The sequence below is a fragment of the Ctenopharyngodon idella genome, chromosome 3 (assembly GCF_019924925.1).
Source record: "Ctenopharyngodon idella isolate HZGC_01 chromosome 3, HZGC01, whole genome shotgun sequence".
Classification (NCBI taxonomy): domain Eukaryota; kingdom Metazoa; phylum Chordata; class Actinopteri; order Cypriniformes; family Xenocyprididae; genus Ctenopharyngodon; species Ctenopharyngodon idella.
Genome location: NC_067222.1, coordinates 48,966,973 through 48,984,472, shown reverse-complemented (window position 1 = coordinate 48,984,472; position 17,500 = coordinate 48,966,973). Strand labels below are relative to the sequence as shown.

The window sequence follows — 17,500 nt, the reverse complement described above, 5'->3', positions numbered from 1 at the left end:
AACGACAAGAGGAAGAAGGACTACAACAAAAAGAAATGGAATCAGCAGCAACCAACAGAGATGAAGGAGAAAGAGAAAAAGACAACATTATTAATAACGAACAAACAAAGGAGCAGGACACTCAATGGACAGAAATGGAGATATCGGACAGTTTTAATACTTTTATGGAGGACATGGAGAGAGATGGACATGAGAGGATGGATCAAAATAAAGAAACTGACAGTGAAGAAGAAGTAAAGAGGGACAGCATGGACAAAGACAGAGGGGGGAGAGGACAAATAAGAAGAAGATCACTGAAGGTAAAACCAAATTTGGAAGGTGCAAGAAAAAAAATAATGACAAAAACTAATAGATATGATGTGTTAATGGGTCTGGAGGGAGAAAATGGTGAATAATGGTTTTTAAGTATTTATTTCTCTTTCTTTTAATGGTTTTAAGTTGTGTTACTTTTAATGCAAGGGGGCTGTTGGACATTGGAAAATTTGAAAAAGTAAAAGAAAAATGCAAAAGGGAAGATATTATTGCACTACAGGAAACAAACTGGAGAGAAAATGTGATGATTGATTATAAAAAGAGATGGGATGGAGGTATTTTATATAATAATGGAGATGGGAGGTTTGGGAGAGGTGTGGCTTTTTTAATGAAGGATGATGTTTTTAAAGTGAGTAAAATTGTGTATAAGGACAGGATGGGGAAGTGTATGGCAGTTGAGACAAAATATGAAGGAAGAGACTTGATTTTAGTAAATGTACATGCACCAGTGGAGGAGAAGGAAAAGAAAGAGTTTTTTAATGTTTTAAGAAATATTGTAAAGAAGTATAAAGAAACTATAATGATGGGGGATTTTAACACAGTTTTTAGCAAGCAAGATATGGCTGAAGGAATGGTTTTTAAAACGGATACGGGAAGAAAAGAATTGAAAGCATTAATGGAAGAAAATAATCTGATAGATGTGTGGAGAGAGAGGAATGAACAGAAAAAAGAATTTTCAAGGAGACAAATAGTGGGGCAGTTTGTATGCCAAACTAGAATTGACTTTGTTTTATGTAGTAGAAATGTGGAGAATTTTATAGAAAAGATTAAGTATGAGGAAACAAGTTTTAGTGATCACAAGTTTTTATTTTTTATAGTGGATTGGAGTAAAATGCAAAGAGGGCCGGGAGTATGGATTTTAAATACGCAGATTTTAAAGAATGAAGATTATGTTGCAAAAGTTAAAGAAATTATAGAAAAAGAAAAGGAAAATTTAATGTATGGAGAGGATAAGAGAATATGGTGGGAGAATGTTAAGTTTTTAATTAAAAAATTCTCGATCGGATATTGTAGCTTAATACAGAAATGTAAAAGATACAAAGAAAGAGAAATAAAAGAAAGTTTGGAAATTGAATTGAATAAAGAAAATAAAGACATACAAAAGATAAAGGAAATGGAGGGAAAACTGAAAGAAATAGAAGAAAAAGAATATGAGGGGGCGAGGCTAAGAAGTAAAGCAAAATATGTGGTGGAGGGAGAAAAATGTACAAAGTTCTTTTTTGATTTGGAAAAAAAGAAAGGGAAAGCTGAAACGATAAAAGAAATAAGAGGAAAAAATGGGGAAATTGTAGAAGGGATTGAAAAGATTTTAGAAGAAATAAAGTATTTTTATGAGGATTTATTTAGTGCAAGAGGTGTGGAAGAGGAGGAAAAAAAGAAATTGTTGAATCAGATAAAAGCAAAAGTAAGCGAGGAAGATAAAAAAGAATGTGACCAAGAAATCAGAGAAGAAGAGATTGAAAGAGCAATAAATCAACTGAATAAAAAGAAAAGTCCAGGTATAGATGGTTTGGGAACTGAATTTTATATATGTTTTAAAGAAGTTTTAATAAAGATTTTAAAGGAGGTTTTTAAAGACACTTTTGAAAAAGAAGAAATTAATGAAAGAACAAGGATGGGGTTAATGAAACTGATATATAAAAGGAAAGGAGAAAAAGTAGATTTAAAAAACTATAGACCGATCACGATGTTGAACACAGACCTTAAGATTTTAGCGAAGGTTTTAGCAAACAGACTAAAAGAAGTAATGCCAAGTATAATTAAAACAAACCAAGCATATGGAGTCAAAGGAAGGGATATAGCCGACATAACGATAAGTATAAGAGACACAATTTGGTACATGAAAGAAAAAAATGAAGAAGGATATGTAATTAGTCTGGATTTCGAAAAAGCTTTTGATAGGGTTGAGCATGGGTATTTATTTGAGGTTTTAAGGAGTTTTGGTTTTGGTGAGAATTTTATTAAATGGATTGAGATTTTATATAAGGGTGCACTAACAAAAATAAAATGTAATGGGTTTTTAACAGATTGTTTTAAAATAACACGCTCGATAAGACAGGGTTGTCCGCTTTCTGCGTTACTATATTCACTTGTATCAGAACCGTTAGGATTGGCAATTAGACAAAAAGAAGGAATAATAGGGATTGAAATTGAAGAAAATAAGGCTGAGGGGAAAGTTTTTCAATACGCTGATGATACGACGATAATTGTAAAGGGGAAAGGGAGTGTTAAAGAAGTAATGAATGTTGTAAAAGAGTTTTGTAGAGGGTCTGGAAGTAAAGTAAATGAGGATAAAACAGTGTATATGAAATTTGGTAAAGCTATGGTTTTAACGGATTGTTTTAATTTCAAGGAAGTGGAAGAAATGAGGATTTTAGGAGTTTTAATGGGGAAGAATGAGAAGAAAGTAAGAGATGAAATGTGGGAACAACTAGTAACGGATATAGAGAGGAGGTTAAATTTTTGGAAATTAAGAACTTTAAACTTGAAGGGAAAGGTTTTAATATTGAATGTTTTAATGGTTTCTAAACTTTGGTATGTTTTATATGTATCTGAAATGCCTTTATGGACAGAACAGAGGTTGAAGAAATGTTTTCTTGACTTTTTATGGGAGGGGAAACCAGCGAGGATTGCACATAACACAATTTTAGGGGCGGTGGAAAAGGGGGGCTTAGGATTAATGGATGTGGAGCAACGAAAAAATGCTATGAGAGTGAAAATTGTTAAGAAGTACCTAAATGAAGAGAACAAAACTGAGTGGAAGAAAACAATGAAATACTTTTTAAATAAATGTGGTGATTTTAACATGGGGGATGGGATTTTATGGATGAAAACAAAAATTTGGATGACGGAAGGATTACCTGCCTTTTATAGAGAAGTTTTTAGTGCTTGGGGAAAGATTTTAACGAGAATCGAGTATGATCCGCATGGGAGAGAAAACATTTTAAATCAACCTCTGTTCTTAAATAACAATATTTTAAAGCAAGGGAAAGAAATATTTTTTAAGAAATGGATGGAAGTGGGGATAACGAGAGTGAGAGATGTTTTGTATGAGTTTAAAGAGGGGTTTTTACCAATACAATATGTTGTGGATGCAATGGAAGTAGCGAAAGAAGAATACAGCAAGCAAGAAATAACAAACAAATATGAAATCATTAAAAACGCAATACCAAAAGAGTGGATTAAAAGAATAGAGTGTATGGAGGAAGAGCAAAAAGAGAAGAATATTTATGTGAAACTGGGGGAAAAATTGTGTGATTTTAAAGAATGTACTGTAAAAATGTTTTATTGTGTTTTTAGAGATGGTGTTTTTAAAGAGCCAATTGTAAATAAGTACTGGGGAGAAAAGTTCAAAGATTTAAAAGAAGAGTGTATATGGAGAAATATGAGGGGAAAATGTGTGGAGACAAAGTTGGAATGTTTGGAGTATTTTATAAGGCATAAAGTGGTTTTTACTGAGTCTATTTTAAATAAAATTGGGATGGAACAAAATGCAATGTGTAAAGTGTGCCAAGAAAAGGAAGAATGGATTTTACATATGTTTTTATATTGTAAAGAATTGGAGGAGTTTTTAAAGAAATGTAAATGTGTGGTTAAAGACTTGACTGTGGAGTGGGATGAAAATGTAATGGAATGGAACAGAGTGGTTATGTTTGGTTGGGAAAAGAAGTGTCAAAACAAAAAATTCATAAATCTGTGGTGTATGTTGATGAAAAGTGCAATATGGGAGAGAAGAATTGTGGCGAAAAAAGAAAAAATTGTATTGGATGTTTGGACTGTGTTTAAAAGAAAAACAGAAGTGTATATGGAAAGGCTTTATGTGTATTTTAAATGTGAAAATATGTTGGATGCTTTTTATCATGTTTTTACTCCACAAGTTTTTTGTGTTTTAAAAGAACTGATGTGGAAGCTGCCGGGGAGTGAAGGAGAATTTTTAAATGTATAATGTATGATATGTGATGTAAAGTAGATATGTGATGTAAAGGTGATTGTGTAAGAAAAACTGTAATTTTTATTGTACTACTTATTTTATTGTGTTTTATTGGCTGAAATTTCCTAATAAAAAAAAAAAAAAAAAAAAAGCACGCCCGATCTCGTCTGATCTCGGAAGCTAAGCAGGGTCGGGCCTGGTTAGTACTTGGATGGGAGACCGCCTGGGAATACCAGGTGCTGTAAGCTTTTTGTGTTTTCAAAAAAAAAAAAAAAAAAAGAAGGGTCTCTAAATATCTTAAATAGCCCACTCTTGGCTTCTGATTTCGCTTACGGCCATACCACTCTGAGCACGCCCGATCTCGTCTGATCTCGGAAGCTAAGCAGGGTCGGGCCTGGTTAGTACTTGGATGGGAGACCGCCTGGGAATACCAGGTGCTGTAAGCTTTTTGTGTTTTCAAAAAAAAAAAAAAAAAGAAGGGTCTCTAAATATCTTAAATAGCCCACTCTTGGCTGCTGATTTCGCTTACGGCCATACCACTCTGAGCACGCCCGATCTCGTCTGATCTCGGAAGCTAAGCAGGGTCGGGCCTGGTTAGTACTTGGATGGGAGACCGCCTGGGAATACCAGGTGCTGTAAGCTTTTTGCTTTACTTCACTATTGTTCTGACATTTTAAATAGCCCACTCTTGGCTGCTGATTTCGCTTACGGCCATACCACTCTGAGCACGCCCGATCTCGTCTGATCTCGGAAGCTAAGCAGGGTCGGGCCTGGTTAGTACTTGGATGGGAGACCGCCTGGGAATACCAGGTGCTGTAAGCTTTTTGCTTTACTTCACTATTGTTCTGACATTTTAAATAGCCCACTCTTGGCTGCAGATTTCGCTTACGGCCATACCACTCTGAGCACGCCCGATCTCGTCTGATCTCGGAAGCTAAGCAGGGTCGGGCCTGGTTAGTACTTGGATGGGAGACCGCCTGGGAATACCAGGTGCTGTAAGCTTTTTGTGTTTTCAAAAAAAAAAAAAAAAAAGAAGGGTCTCTAAATATCTTAAATAGCCCACTCTTGGCTGCTGATTTCGCTTACGGCCATACCACTCTGAGCACGCCCGATCTCGTCTGATCTCGGAAGCTAAGCAGGGTCGGGCCTGGTTAGTACTTGGATGGGAGACCGCCTGGGAATACCAGGTGCTGTAAGCTTTTTGTGTTTTCAAAAAAAAAAAAAAAAAGAAGGGTCTCTAAATATCTTAAATAGCCCACTCTTGGCTGCTGATTTCGCTTACGGCCATACCACTCTGAGCACGCCCGATCTCGTCTGATCTCGGAAGCTAAGCAGGGTCGGGCCTGGTTAGTACTTGGATGGGAGACCGCCTGGGAATACCAGGTGCTGTAAGCTTTTTGTGTTTTAAAAAAAAAAAAAAAAAAAAAGAGTCTCTGAATATCTTAAATAGCCCACTCTTGGCTGCAGATTTCGCTTACGGCCATACCACTCTGAGCACGCCCGATCTCGTCTGATCTCGGAAGCTAAGCAGGGTCGGGCCTGGTTAGTACTTGGATGGGAGACCGCCTGGGAATACCAGGTGCTGTAAGCTTTTTGCTTTACTTCACTATTGTTCTGACATTTTAAATAGCCCACTCTTGGTTACAGATTTCGCTTACGGCCATACCACTCTGAGCACGCCCGATCTCGTCTGATCTCGGAAGCTAAGCAGGGTCGGGCCTGGTTAGTACTTGGATGGGAGACCGCCTGGGAATACCAGGTGCTGTAAGCTTTTTGCTTTACTTCACTATTGTTCTGACATTTTAAATAGCCCACTCTTGGCTGCTGATTTCGCTTACGGCCATACCACTCTGAGCACGCCCGATCTCGTCTGATCTCGGAAGCTAAGCAGGGTCGGGCCTGGTTAGTACTTGGATGGGAGACCGCCTGGGAATACCAGGTGCTGTAAGCTTTTTGCTTTACTTCACTATTGTTCTGACATTTTAAATAGCCCACTCTTGGTTGCAGATTTCGCTTACGGCCATACCACTCTGAGCACGCCCGATCTCGTCTGATCTCGGAAGCTAAGCAGGGTCGGGCCTGGTTAGTACTTGGATGGGAGACCGCCTGGGAATACCAGGTGCTGTAAGCTTTTTGTGTTTTCAAAAAAAAAAAATAAAAAGAAGGTTCTCTAAATATCTTAAATAGCCCACTCTTGGCTGCTGATTTCGCTTACGGCCATACCACTCTGAGCACGCCCGATCTCGTCTGATCTCGGAAGCTAAGCAGGGTCGGGCCTGGTTAGTACTTGGATGGGAGACCGCCTGGGAATACCAGGTGCTGTAAGCTTTTTGCTTTACTTCACTATTGTTCTGACATTTTAAATAGCCCACTCTTGGCTGCTGATTTCGCTTACGGCCATACCACTCTGAGCACGCCCGATCTCGTCTGATCTCGGAAGCTAAGCAGGGTCGGGCCTGGTTAGTACTTGGATGGGAGACCGCCTGGGAATACCAGGTGCTGTAAGCTTTTTGCTTTACTTCACTATTGTTCTGACATTTTAAATAGCCCACTCTTGGTTGCAGATTTCGCTTACGGCCATACCACTCTGAGGGCGCTATTGAGCTTCACGTAGTGTGTTTTGGCTGCAGTTAGGAGAGGAAGGCTCTCCTCCATTTTGTTTTTCTTTTCTTGTGTTTGTTTTTTGTTTTTTTTTGTACTTTAAAGTTAGTTTCTTTCTTTTTTGTTTTGTTTTTTAAACCACCTAACAGCAGCTTTGCTGGCTGGAGGGTGGTTAAATTTTTCTTCTTTTTTACTTTTTTTTTTTTTTTGGATGGATTCAATGGATTACGACTCAGGACTGGCTGGAGGACCACGTATGGCAAACGACACTGGACTGGCAGGAGGAACGCGAACGGCAAACGACACTGGACTGGCAGGAGGAAGACGCACGGCAAACGACACTGGACTGGCAGGAGGAACACGTATGGCAAACGATACTGGACTGGCTGGAGGAAAACGAATGGCAAACGACACTGGACTGGATCAACGACTACGAGCTAGGAATGGATCTAAACAAGGTGCAAGAGAAAATTTTGTTGAAAGGAAATATTTAAAGGAAGCTACGGTGATTGTGAATGTTGAGAATGTGAATGGGGTGAGAGCGGAGGACATTATTAAAGCTGTAACAGAACAATGTGGACATGGCAAGATTTTAGCACTGAGACCAAGGCAAGGGAAAGAATATGAGTTGACAATGGAAAAAGAAGAAACATGCGAGAAACTAATTGATGGACTGACAATAAAAGGAGTGAACTGTGAAGTGAAAAACTTACAAAACAGAGATTATGTTGTTTCCTTCATGCACCTGCCCGTCTACCTGGATGATGAAAAAATTTTAGAGAAATTGGAGGGATGGGGAGTTGATCCCATAAGTAAAATTAAAAGGAGATGCTACCCGGGCACCGATATTGAGGACGGAACAAGGTTCCTGAAAGTCCGATTCCCCAAGGAAGTGGCATCGTTGCCATACAGCACGAGGCTAGAGACAGCCGAAGGGCAACAGTACTTCCGGGTGATGCACAGCCATCAAGTGAAAACTTGTAGGCTGTGCATGAGCCCGGACCACTTGCTGAAAGATTGCCCCAATTTTACGTGCTACAAATGCGAGGAACGGGGACATTTTGCAAGGGAGTGCAATGCTGTTAGGTGCCCGGAGTGTCAGGAAGTCTTAAACAAATGTGAATGCTGGATGGAAGGAGTGGAAGGAGGAAGGGAAAAACAGGTGGACGGACAGGTGCATGAAGGAAACAACGAGGAGGATGGACAAACTGATGAACGACAAGAGGAAGAAGGACTACAACAAAAAGAAATGGAATCAGCAGCAACCAACAGAGATGAAGGAGAAAGAGAAAAAGACAACATTATTAATAACGAACAAACAAAGGAGCAGGACACTCAATGGACAGAAATGGAGATATCGGACAGTTTTAATACTTTTATGGAGGACATGGAGAGAGATGGACATGAAAGGATGGATCAAAATAAAGAAACTGACAGTGAAGAAGAAGTAAAGAGGGACAGCATGGACAAAGACAGAGGGGGGAGAGGACAAATAAGAAGAAGATCACTGAAGGTAAAACCAAATTTGGAAGGTGCAAGAAAAAAAATAATGACAAAAACTAATAGATATGATGTGTTAATGGGTCTGGAGGGAGAAAATGGTGAATAATGGTTTTTAAGTATTTATTTCTCTTTCTTTTAATGGTTTTAAGTTGTGTTACTTTTAATGCAAGGGGGCTGTTGGACATTGGAAAATTTGAAAAAGTAAAAGAAAAATGCAAAAGGGAAGATATTATTGCACTACAGGAAACAAACTGGAGAGAAAATGTGATGATTGATTATAAAAAGAGATGGGATGGAGGTATTTTATATAATAATGGAGATGGGAGGTTTGGGAGAGGTGTGGCTTTTTTAATGAAGGATGATGTTTTTAAAGTGAGTAAAATTGTGTATAAGGACAGGATGGGGAAGTGTATGGCAGTTGAGACAAAATATGAAGGAAGAGACTTGATTTTAGTAAATGTACATGCACCAGTGGAGGAGAAGGAAAAGAAAGAGTTTTTTAATGTTTTAAGAAATATTGTAAAGAAGTATAAAGAAACTATAATGATGGGGGATTTTAACACAGTTTTTAGCAAGCAAGATATGGCTGAAGGAATGGTTTTTAAAACGGATACGGGAAGAAAAGAATTGAAAGCATTAATGGAAGAAAATAATCTGATAGATGTGTGGAGAGAGAGGAATGAACAGAAAAAAGAATTTTCAAGGAGACAAATAGTGGGGCAGTTTGTATGCCAAACTAGAATTGACTTTGTTTTATGTAGTAGAAATGTGGAGAATTTTATAGAAAAGATTAAGTATGAGGAAACAAGTTTTAGTGATCACAAGTTTTTATTTTTTATAGTGGATTGGAGTAAAATGCAAAGAGGGCCGGGAGTATGGATTTTAAATACGCAGATTTTAAAGAATGAAGATTATGTTGCAAAAGTTAAAGAAATTATAGAAAAAGAAAAGGAAAATTTAATGTATGGAGAGGATAAGAGAATATGGTGGGAGAATGTTAAGTTTTTAATTAAAAAATTCTCGATCGGATATTGTAGCTTAATACAGAAATGTAAAAGATACAAAGAAAGAGAAATAAAAGAAAGTTTGGAAATTGAATTGAATAAAGAAAATAAAGACATACAAAAGATAAAGGAAATGGAGGGAAAACTGAAAGAAATAGAAGAAAAAGAATATGAGGGGGCGAGGCTAAGAAGTAAAGCAAAATATGTGGTGGAGGGAGAAAAATGTACAAAGTTCTTTTTTGATTTGGAAAAAAAGAAAGGGAAAGCTGAAACGATAAAAGAAATAAGAGGAAAAAATGGGGAAATTGTAGAAGGGATTGAAAAGATTTTAGAAGAAATAAAGTATTTTTATGAGGATTTATTTAGTGCAAGAGGTGTGGAAGAGGAGGAAAAAAAGAAATTGTTGAATCAGATAAAAGCAAAAGTAAGCGAGGAAGATAAAAAAGAATGTGACCAAGAAATCAGAGAAGAAGAGATTGAAAGAGCAATAAATCAACTGAATAAAAAGAAAAGTCCAGGTATAGATGGTTTGGGAACTGAATTTTATATATGTTTTAAAGAAGTTTTAATAAAGATTTTAAAGGAGGTTTTTAAAGACACTTTTGAAAAAGAAGAAATTAATGAAAGAACAAGGATGGGGTTAATGAAACTGATATATAAAAGGAAAGGAGAAAAAGTAGATTTAAAAAACTATAGACCGATCACGATGTTGAACACAGACCTTAAGATTTTAGCGAAGGTTTTAGCAAACAGACTAAAAGAAGTAATGCCAAGTATAATTAAAACAAACCAAGCATATGGAGTCAAAGGAAGGGATATAGCCGACATAACGATAAGTATAAGAGACACAATTTGGTACATGAAAGAAAAAAATGAAGAAGGATATGTAATTAGTCTGGATTTCGAAAAAGCTTTTGATAGGGTTGAGCATGGGTATTTATTTGAGGTTTTAAGGAGTTTTGGTTTTGGTGAGAATTTTATTAAATGGATTGAGATTTTATATAAGGGTGCACTAACAAAAATAAAATGTAATGGGTTTTTAACAGATTGTTTTAAAATAACACGCTCGATAAGACAGGGTTGTCCGCTTTCTGCGTTACTATATTCACTTGTATCAGAACCGTTAGGATTGGCAATTAGACAAAAAGAAGGAATAATAGGGATTGAAATTGAAGAAAATAAGGCTGAGGGGAAAGTTTTTCAATACGCTGATGATACGACGATAATTGTAAAGGGGAAAGGGAGTGTTAAAGAAGTAATGAATGTTGTAAAAGAGTTTTGTAGAGGGTCTGGAAGTAAAGTAAATGAGGATAAAACAGTGTATATGAAATTTGGTAAAGCTATGGTTTTAACGGATTGTTTTAATTTCAAGGAAGTGGAAGAAATGAGGATTTTAGGAGTTTTAATGGGGAAGAATGAGAAGAAAGTAAGAGATGAAATGTGGGAACAACTAGTAACGGATATAGAGAGGAGGTTAAATTTTTGGAAATTAAGAACTTTAAACTTGAAGGGAAAGGTTTTAATATTGAATGTTTTAATGGTTTCTAAACTTTGGTATGTTTTATATGTATCTGAAATGCCTTTATGGACAGAACAGAGGTTGAAGAAATGTTTTCTTGACTTTTTATGGGAGGGGAAACCAGCGAGGATTGCACATAACACAATTTTAGGGGCGGTGGAAAAGGGGGGCTTAGGATTAATGGATGTGGAGCAACGAAAAAATGCTATGAGAGCGAAAATTGTTAAGAAGTACCTAAATGAAGAGAACAAAACTGAGTGGAAGAAAACAATGAAATACTTTTTAAATAAATGTGGTGATTTTAACATGGGGGATGGGATTTTATGGATGAAAACAAAAATTTGGATGACGGAAGGATTACCTGCCTTTTATAGAGAAGTTTTTAGTGCTTGGGGAAAGATTTTAACGAGAATCGAGTATGATCCGCATGGGAGAGAAAACATTTTAAATCAACCTCTGTTCTTAAATAACAATATTTTAAAGCAAGGGAAAGAAATATTTTTTAAGAAATGGATGGAAGTGGGGATAACGAGAGTGAGAGATGTTTTGTATGAGTTTAAAGAGGGGTTTTTACCAATACAATATGTTGTGGATGCAATGGAAGTAGCGAAAGAAGAATACAGCAAGCAAGAAATAACAAACAAATATGAAATCATTAAAAACGCAATACCAAAAGAGTGGATTAAAAGAATAGAGTGTATGGAAGAAGAGCAAAAAGAGAAGAATATTTATGTGAAACTGGGGGAAAAATTGTGTGATTTTAAAGAATGTACTGTAAAAATGTTTTATTGTGTTTTTAGAGATGGTGTTTTTAAAGAGCCAATTGTAAATAAGTACTGGGGAGAAAAGTTCAAAGATTTAAAAGAAGAATGTATATGGAGAAATATGAGGGGAAAATGTGTGGAGACAAAGTTGGAATGTTTGGAGTATTTTATAAGGCATAAAGTGGTTTTTACTGAGTCTATTTTAAATAAAATTGGGATGGAACAAAATGCAATGTGTAAAGTGTGCCAAGAAAAGGAAGAATGGATTTTACATATGTTTTTATATTGTAAAGAATTGGAGGAGTTTTTAAAGAAATGTAAATGTGTGGTTAAAGACTTGACTGTGGAGTGGGATGAAAATGTAATGGAATGGAACAGAGTGGTTATGTTTGGTTGGGAAAAGAAGTGTCAAAACAAAAAATTCATAAATCTGTGGGTAATGTTGATGAAAAGTGCAATATGGGAGAGAAGAATTGTGGCGAAAAAAGAAAAAATTGTATTGGATGTTTGGACTGTGTTTAAAAGAAAAACAGAAGTGTATATGGAAAGGCTTTATGTGTATTTTAAATGTGAAAATATGTTGGATGCTTTTTATCATGTTTTTACTCCACAAGTTTTTTGTGTTTTAAAAGAACTGATGTGGAAGCTGCCGGGGAGTGAAGGAGAATTTTTAAATGTATAATGTATGATATGTGATGTAAAGTAGATATGTGATGTAAAGGTGATTGTGTAAGAAAAACTGTAATTTTTATAAAAAAAAAAAAAAAAAAAGCACGCCCGATCTCGTCTGATCTCGGAAGCTAAGCAGGGTCGGGCCTGGTTAGTACTTGGATGGGAGACCGCCTGGGAATACCAGGTGCTGTAAGCTTTTTGCTTTAAAAAAAAAAAAAAAAAAAAAAAAAAGCACGCCCGATCTCGTCTGATCTCGGAAGCTAAGCAGGGTCGGGCCTGGTTAGTACTTGGATGGGAGACCGCCTGGGAATACCAGGTGCTGTAAGCTTTTTGTGTTTTCAAAAAAAAAAAAAAAAAAAAGAAGGGTCTCTAAATATCTTAAATAGCCCACTCTTGGCTGCTGATTTCGCTTACGGCCATACCACTCTGAGCACGCCCGATCTCGTCTGATCTCGGAAGCTAAGCAGGGTCGGGCCTGGTTAGTACTTGGATGGGAGACCGCCTGGGAATACCAGGTGCTGTAAGCTTTTTGTGTTTTTAAAAAAAAAAAAAAAAAAAAAAAGAGTCTCTGAATATCTTAAATAGCCCACTCTTGGCTGCAGATTTCGCTTACGGCCATACCACTCTGAGCACGCCCGATCTCGTCTGATCTCGGAAGCTAAGCAGGGTCGGGCCTGGTTAGTACTTGGATGGGAGACCGCCTGGGAATACCAGGTGCTGTAAGCTTTTTGCTTTACTTCACTATTGTTCTGACATTTTAAATAGCCCACTCTTGGTTACAGATTTCGCTTACGGCCATACCACTCTGAGGGCGCTATTGAGCTTCACGTAGTGTGTTTTGGCTGCAGTTAGGAGAGGAAGGCTCTCCTCCATTTTGTTTTTCTTTTCTTGTGTTTGTTTTTTGTTTTTTTTTGTACTTTAAAGTTAGTTTCTTTCTTTTTTGTTTTGTTTTTTAAACCACCTAACAGCAGCTTTTTGCTGGCTGGAGGGTGGTTAAATTTTTCTTCTTTTTTACTTTTTTTTTTGGATGGATTCAATGGATTACGACTCAGGACTGGCTGGAGGACCACGTATGGCAAACGACACTGGACTGGCAGGAGGAACGCGAACGGCAAACGACACTGGACTGGCAGGAGGAAGACGCACGGCAAACGACACTGGACTGGCAGGAGGAACACGTATGGCAAACGATACTGGACTGGCTGGAGGAAAACGAATGGCAAACGACACTGGACTGGATCAACGACTACGAGCTAGGAATGGATCTAAACAAGGTGCAAGAGAAAATTTTGTTGAAAGGAAATATTTAAAGGAAGCTACGGTGATTGTGAATGTTGAGAATGTGAATGGGGTGAGAGCGGAGGACATTATTAAAGCTGTAACAGAACAATGTGGACATGGCAAGATTTTAGCACTGAGACCAAGGCAAGGGAAAGAATATGAGTTGACAATGGAAAAAGAAGAAACATGCGAGAAACTAATTGATGGACTGACAATAAAAGGAGTGAACTGTGAAGTGAAAAACTTACAAAACAGAGATTATGTTGTTTCCTTCATGCACCTGCCCGTCTACCTGGATGATGAAAAAATTTTAGAGAAATTGGAGGGATGGGGAGTTGATCCCATAAGTAAAATTAAAAGGAGATGCTACCCGGGCACCGATATTGAGGACGGAACAAGGTTCCTGAAAGTCCGATTCCCCAAGGAAGTGGCATCGTTGCCATACAGCACGAGGCTAGAGACAGCCGAAGGGCAACAGTACTTCCGGGTGATGCACAGCCATCAAGTGAAAACTTGTAGGCTGTGCATGAGCCCGGACCACTTGCTGAAAGATTGCCCCAATTTTACGTGCTACAAATGCGAGGAACGGGGACATTTTGCAAGGGAGTGCAATGCTGTTAGGTGCCCGGAGTGTCAGGAAGTCTTAAACAAATGTGAATGCTGGATGGAAGGAGTGGAAGGAGGAAGGGAAAAACAGGTGGACGGACAGGTGCATGAAGGAAACAACGAGGAGGATGGACAAACTGATGAACGACAAGAGGAAGAAGGACTACAACAAAAAGAAATGGAATCAGCAGCAACCAACAGAGATGAAGGAGAAAGAGAAAAAGACAACATTATTAATAACGAACAAACAAAGGAGCAGGACACTCAATGGACAGAAATGGAGATATCGGACAGTTTTTAATACTTTTATGGAGGACATGGAGAGAGATGGACATGAAAGGATGGATCAAAATAAAGAAACTGACAGTGAAGAAGAAGTAAAGAGGGACAGCATGGACAAAGACAGAGGGGGGAGAGGACAAATAAGAAGAAGATCACTGAAGGTAAAACCAAATTTGGAAGGTGCAAGAAAAAAAATAATGACAAAAACTAATAGATATGATGTGTTAATGGGTCTGGAGGGAGAAAATGGTGAATAATGGTTTTTAAGTATTTATTTCTCTTTCTTTTAATGGTTTTAAGTTGTGTTACTTTTAATGCAAGGGGGCTGTTGGACATTGGAAAATTTGAAAAAGTAAAAGAAAAATGCAAAAGGGAAGATATTATTGCACTACAGGAAACAAACTGGAGAGAAAATGTGATGATTGATTATAAAAAGAGATGGGATGGAGGTATTTTATATAATAATGGAGATGGGAGGTTTGGGAGAGGTGTGGCTTTTTTAATGAAGGATGATGTTTTTAAAGTGAGTAAAATTGTGTATAAGGACAGGATGGGGAAGTGTATGGCAGTTGAGACAAAATATGAAGGAAGAGACTTGATTTTAGTAAATGTACATGCACCAGTGGAGGAGAAGGAAAAGAAAGAGTTTTTTAATGTTTTAAGAAATATTGTAAAGAAGTATAAAGAAACTATAATGATGGGGGATTTTAACACAGTTTTTAGCAAGCAAGATATGGCTGAAGGAATGGTTTTTAAAACGGATACGGGAAGAAAAGAATTGAAAGCATTAATGGAAGAAAATAATCTGATAGATGTGTGGAGAGAGAGGAATGAACAGAAAAAAGAATTTTCAAGGAGACAAATAGTGGGGCAGTTTGTATGCCAAACTAGAATTGACTTTGTTTTATGTAGTAGAAATGTGGAGAATTTTATAGAAAAGATTAAGTATGAGGAAACAAGTTTTAGTGATCACAAGTTTTTATTTTTTATAGTGGATTGGAGTAAAATGCAAAGAGGGCCGGGAGTATGGATTTTAAATACGCAGATTTTAAAGAATGAAGATTATGTTGCAAAAGTTAAAGAAATTATAGAAAAAGAAAAGGAAAATTTAATGTATGGAGAGGATAAGAGAATATGGTGGGAGAATGTTAAGTTTTTAATTAAAAAATTCTCGATCGGATATTGTAGCTTAATACAGAAATGTAAAAGATACAAAGAAAGAGAAATAAAAGAAAGTTTGGAAATTGAATTGAATAAAGAAAATAAAGACATACAAAAGATAAAGGAAATGGAGGGAAAACTGAAAGAAATAGAAGAAAAGAATATGAGGGGGCGAGGCTAAGAAGTAAAGCAAAATATGTGGTGGAGGGAGAAAAATGTACAAAGTTCTTTTTTGATTTGGAAAAAAAGAAAGGGAAAGCTGAAACGATAAAAGAAATAAGAGGAAAAAATGGGGAAATTGTAGAAGGGATTGAAAAGATTTTAGAAGAAATAAAGTATTTTTATGAGGATTTATTTAGTGCAAGAGGTGTGGAAGAGGAGGAAAAAAAGAAATTGTTGAATCAGATAAAAGCAAAAGTAAGCGAGGAAGATAAAAAAGAATGTGACCAAGAAATCAGAGAAGAAGAGATTGAAAGAGCAATAAATCAACTGAATAAAAAGAAAAGTCCAGGTATAGATGTTTGGGAACTGAATTTTATATATGTTTTAAAGAAGTTTTAATAAAGATTTTAAAGGAGGTTTTTAAAGACACTTTTGAAAAAGAAGAAATTAATGAAAGAACAAGGATGGGGTTAATGAAACTGATATATAAAAGGAAAGGAGAAAAAGTAGATTTAAAAAACTATAGACCGATCACGATGTTGAACACAGACCTTAAGATTTTAGCGAAGGTTTTAGCAAACAGACTAAAAGAAGTAATGCCAAGTATAATTAAAACAAACCAAGCATATGGAGTCAAAGGAAGGGATATAGCCGACATAACGATAAGTATAAGAGACACAATTTGGTACATGAAAGAAAAAAATGAAGAAGGATATGTAATTAGTCTGGATTTCGAAAAAGCTTTTGATAGGGTTGAGCATGGGTATTTATTTGAGGTTTTAAGGAGTTTTGGTTTTGGTGAGAATTTTATTAATGGATTGAGATTTTATATAAGGGTGCACTAACAAAAATAAAATGTAATGGGTTTTTAACAGATTGTTTTAAAATAACACGCTCGATAAGACAGGGTTGTCCGCTTTCTGCGTTACTATATTCACTTGTATCAGAACCGTTAGGATTGGCAATTAGACAAAAAGAAGGAATAATAGGGATTGAAATTGAAGAAAATAAGGCTGAGGGGAAAGTTTTTCAATACGCTGATGATACGACGATAATTGTAAAGGGGAAAGGGAGTGTTAAAGAAGTAATGAATGTTGTAAAAGAGTTTTGTAGAGGGTCTGGAAGTAAAGTAAATGAGGATAAAACAGTGTATATGAAATTTGGTAAAGCTATGGTTTTAACGGATTGTTTTAATTTCAAGGAAGTGGAAGAAATGAGGATTTTAGGAGTTTTAATGGGGAAGAATGAGAAGAAAGTAAGAGATGAAATGTGGGAACAACTAGTAACGGATATAGAGAGGAGGTTAAATTTTTGGAAATTAAGAACTTTAAACTTGAAGGGAAAGGTTTTAATATTGAATGTTTTAATGGTTTCTAAACTTTGGTATGTTTTATATGTATCTGAAATGCCTTTATGGACAGAACAGAGGTTGAAGAAATGTTTTCTTGACTTTTTATGGGAGGGGAAACCAGCGAGGATTGCACATAACACAATTTTTAGGGGCGGTGGAAAAGGGGGGCTTAGGATTAATGGCTGTGGAGCAACGAAAAAATGCTATGAGAGCGAAAATTGTTAAGAAGTACCTAAATGAAGAGAACAAAACTGAGTGGAAGAAACAATGAAATACTTTTTAAATAAATGTGGTGATTTTAACATGGGGGATGGGATTTTATGGATGAAAACAAAAATTTGGATGACGAAG

General features: G+C 36.7%; 14 non-coding genes across 14 annotated transcripts; all 14 read left to right on the top strand.

The window, feature by feature from the left end:
- The first annotated feature begins 4,570 nt into the window (after positions 1-4,570).
- On the top strand, positions 4,571-4,689 carry LOC127510347 (5S ribosomal RNA). Its single transcript, XR_007929586.1, has one exon. It is a non-coding gene; the product is annotated as a 5S ribosomal RNA (ribosomal RNA).
- A 77-nt stretch (positions 4,690-4,766) lies between these two features.
- LOC127510346 (5S ribosomal RNA) lies at positions 4,767-4,885 on the top strand. The gene has a single exon (XR_007929585.1). It is a non-coding gene; the product is annotated as a 5S ribosomal RNA (ribosomal RNA).
- Positions 4,886-4,946: 61 nt separating this feature from the next.
- On the top strand, positions 4,947-5,065 carry LOC127510345 (5S ribosomal RNA). The gene has a single exon (XR_007929584.1). It is a non-coding gene; the product is annotated as a 5S ribosomal RNA (ribosomal RNA).
- Positions 5,066-5,126: 61 nt separating this feature from the next.
- LOC127510344 (5S ribosomal RNA) lies at positions 5,127-5,245 on the top strand. Its single transcript, XR_007929583.1, has one exon. It is a non-coding gene; the product is annotated as a 5S ribosomal RNA (ribosomal RNA).
- A 78-nt stretch (positions 5,246-5,323) lies between these two features.
- On the top strand, positions 5,324-5,442 carry LOC127510343 (5S ribosomal RNA). Its single transcript, XR_007929582.1, has one exon. It is a non-coding gene; the product is annotated as a 5S ribosomal RNA (ribosomal RNA).
- A 77-nt stretch (positions 5,443-5,519) lies between these two features.
- On the top strand, positions 5,520-5,638 carry LOC127510341 (5S ribosomal RNA). Its single transcript, XR_007929580.1, has one exon. It is a non-coding gene; the product is annotated as a 5S ribosomal RNA (ribosomal RNA).
- A 77-nt stretch (positions 5,639-5,715) lies between these two features.
- LOC127510340 (5S ribosomal RNA) lies at positions 5,716-5,834 on the top strand. Its single transcript, XR_007929579.1, has one exon. It is a non-coding gene; the product is annotated as a 5S ribosomal RNA (ribosomal RNA).
- Positions 5,835-5,895: 61 nt separating this feature from the next.
- On the top strand, positions 5,896-6,014 carry LOC127510339 (5S ribosomal RNA). The gene has a single exon (XR_007929578.1). It is a non-coding gene; the product is annotated as a 5S ribosomal RNA (ribosomal RNA).
- A 61-nt stretch (positions 6,015-6,075) lies between these two features.
- LOC127510338 (5S ribosomal RNA) lies at positions 6,076-6,194 on the top strand. Its single transcript, XR_007929577.1, has one exon. It is a non-coding gene; the product is annotated as a 5S ribosomal RNA (ribosomal RNA).
- A 61-nt stretch (positions 6,195-6,255) lies between these two features.
- LOC127510337 (5S ribosomal RNA) lies at positions 6,256-6,374 on the top strand. The gene has a single exon (XR_007929576.1). It is a non-coding gene; the product is annotated as a 5S ribosomal RNA (ribosomal RNA).
- A 78-nt stretch (positions 6,375-6,452) lies between these two features.
- LOC127510336 (5S ribosomal RNA) lies at positions 6,453-6,571 on the top strand. The gene has a single exon (XR_007929575.1). It is a non-coding gene; the product is annotated as a 5S ribosomal RNA (ribosomal RNA).
- A 61-nt stretch (positions 6,572-6,632) lies between these two features.
- Positions 6,633-6,751, top strand: LOC127510335 (5S ribosomal RNA). The gene has a single exon (XR_007929574.1). It is a non-coding gene; the product is annotated as a 5S ribosomal RNA (ribosomal RNA).
- Positions 6,752-12,714: 5,963 nt separating this feature from the next.
- On the top strand, positions 12,715-12,833 carry LOC127510334 (5S ribosomal RNA). Its single transcript, XR_007929573.1, has one exon. It is a non-coding gene; the product is annotated as a 5S ribosomal RNA (ribosomal RNA).
- An 80-nt stretch (positions 12,834-12,913) lies between these two features.
- On the top strand, positions 12,914-13,032 carry LOC127510326 (5S ribosomal RNA). Its single transcript, XR_007929565.1, has one exon. It is a non-coding gene; the product is annotated as a 5S ribosomal RNA (ribosomal RNA).
- The last annotated feature ends 4,468 nt before the right edge of the window (positions 13,033-17,500 follow it).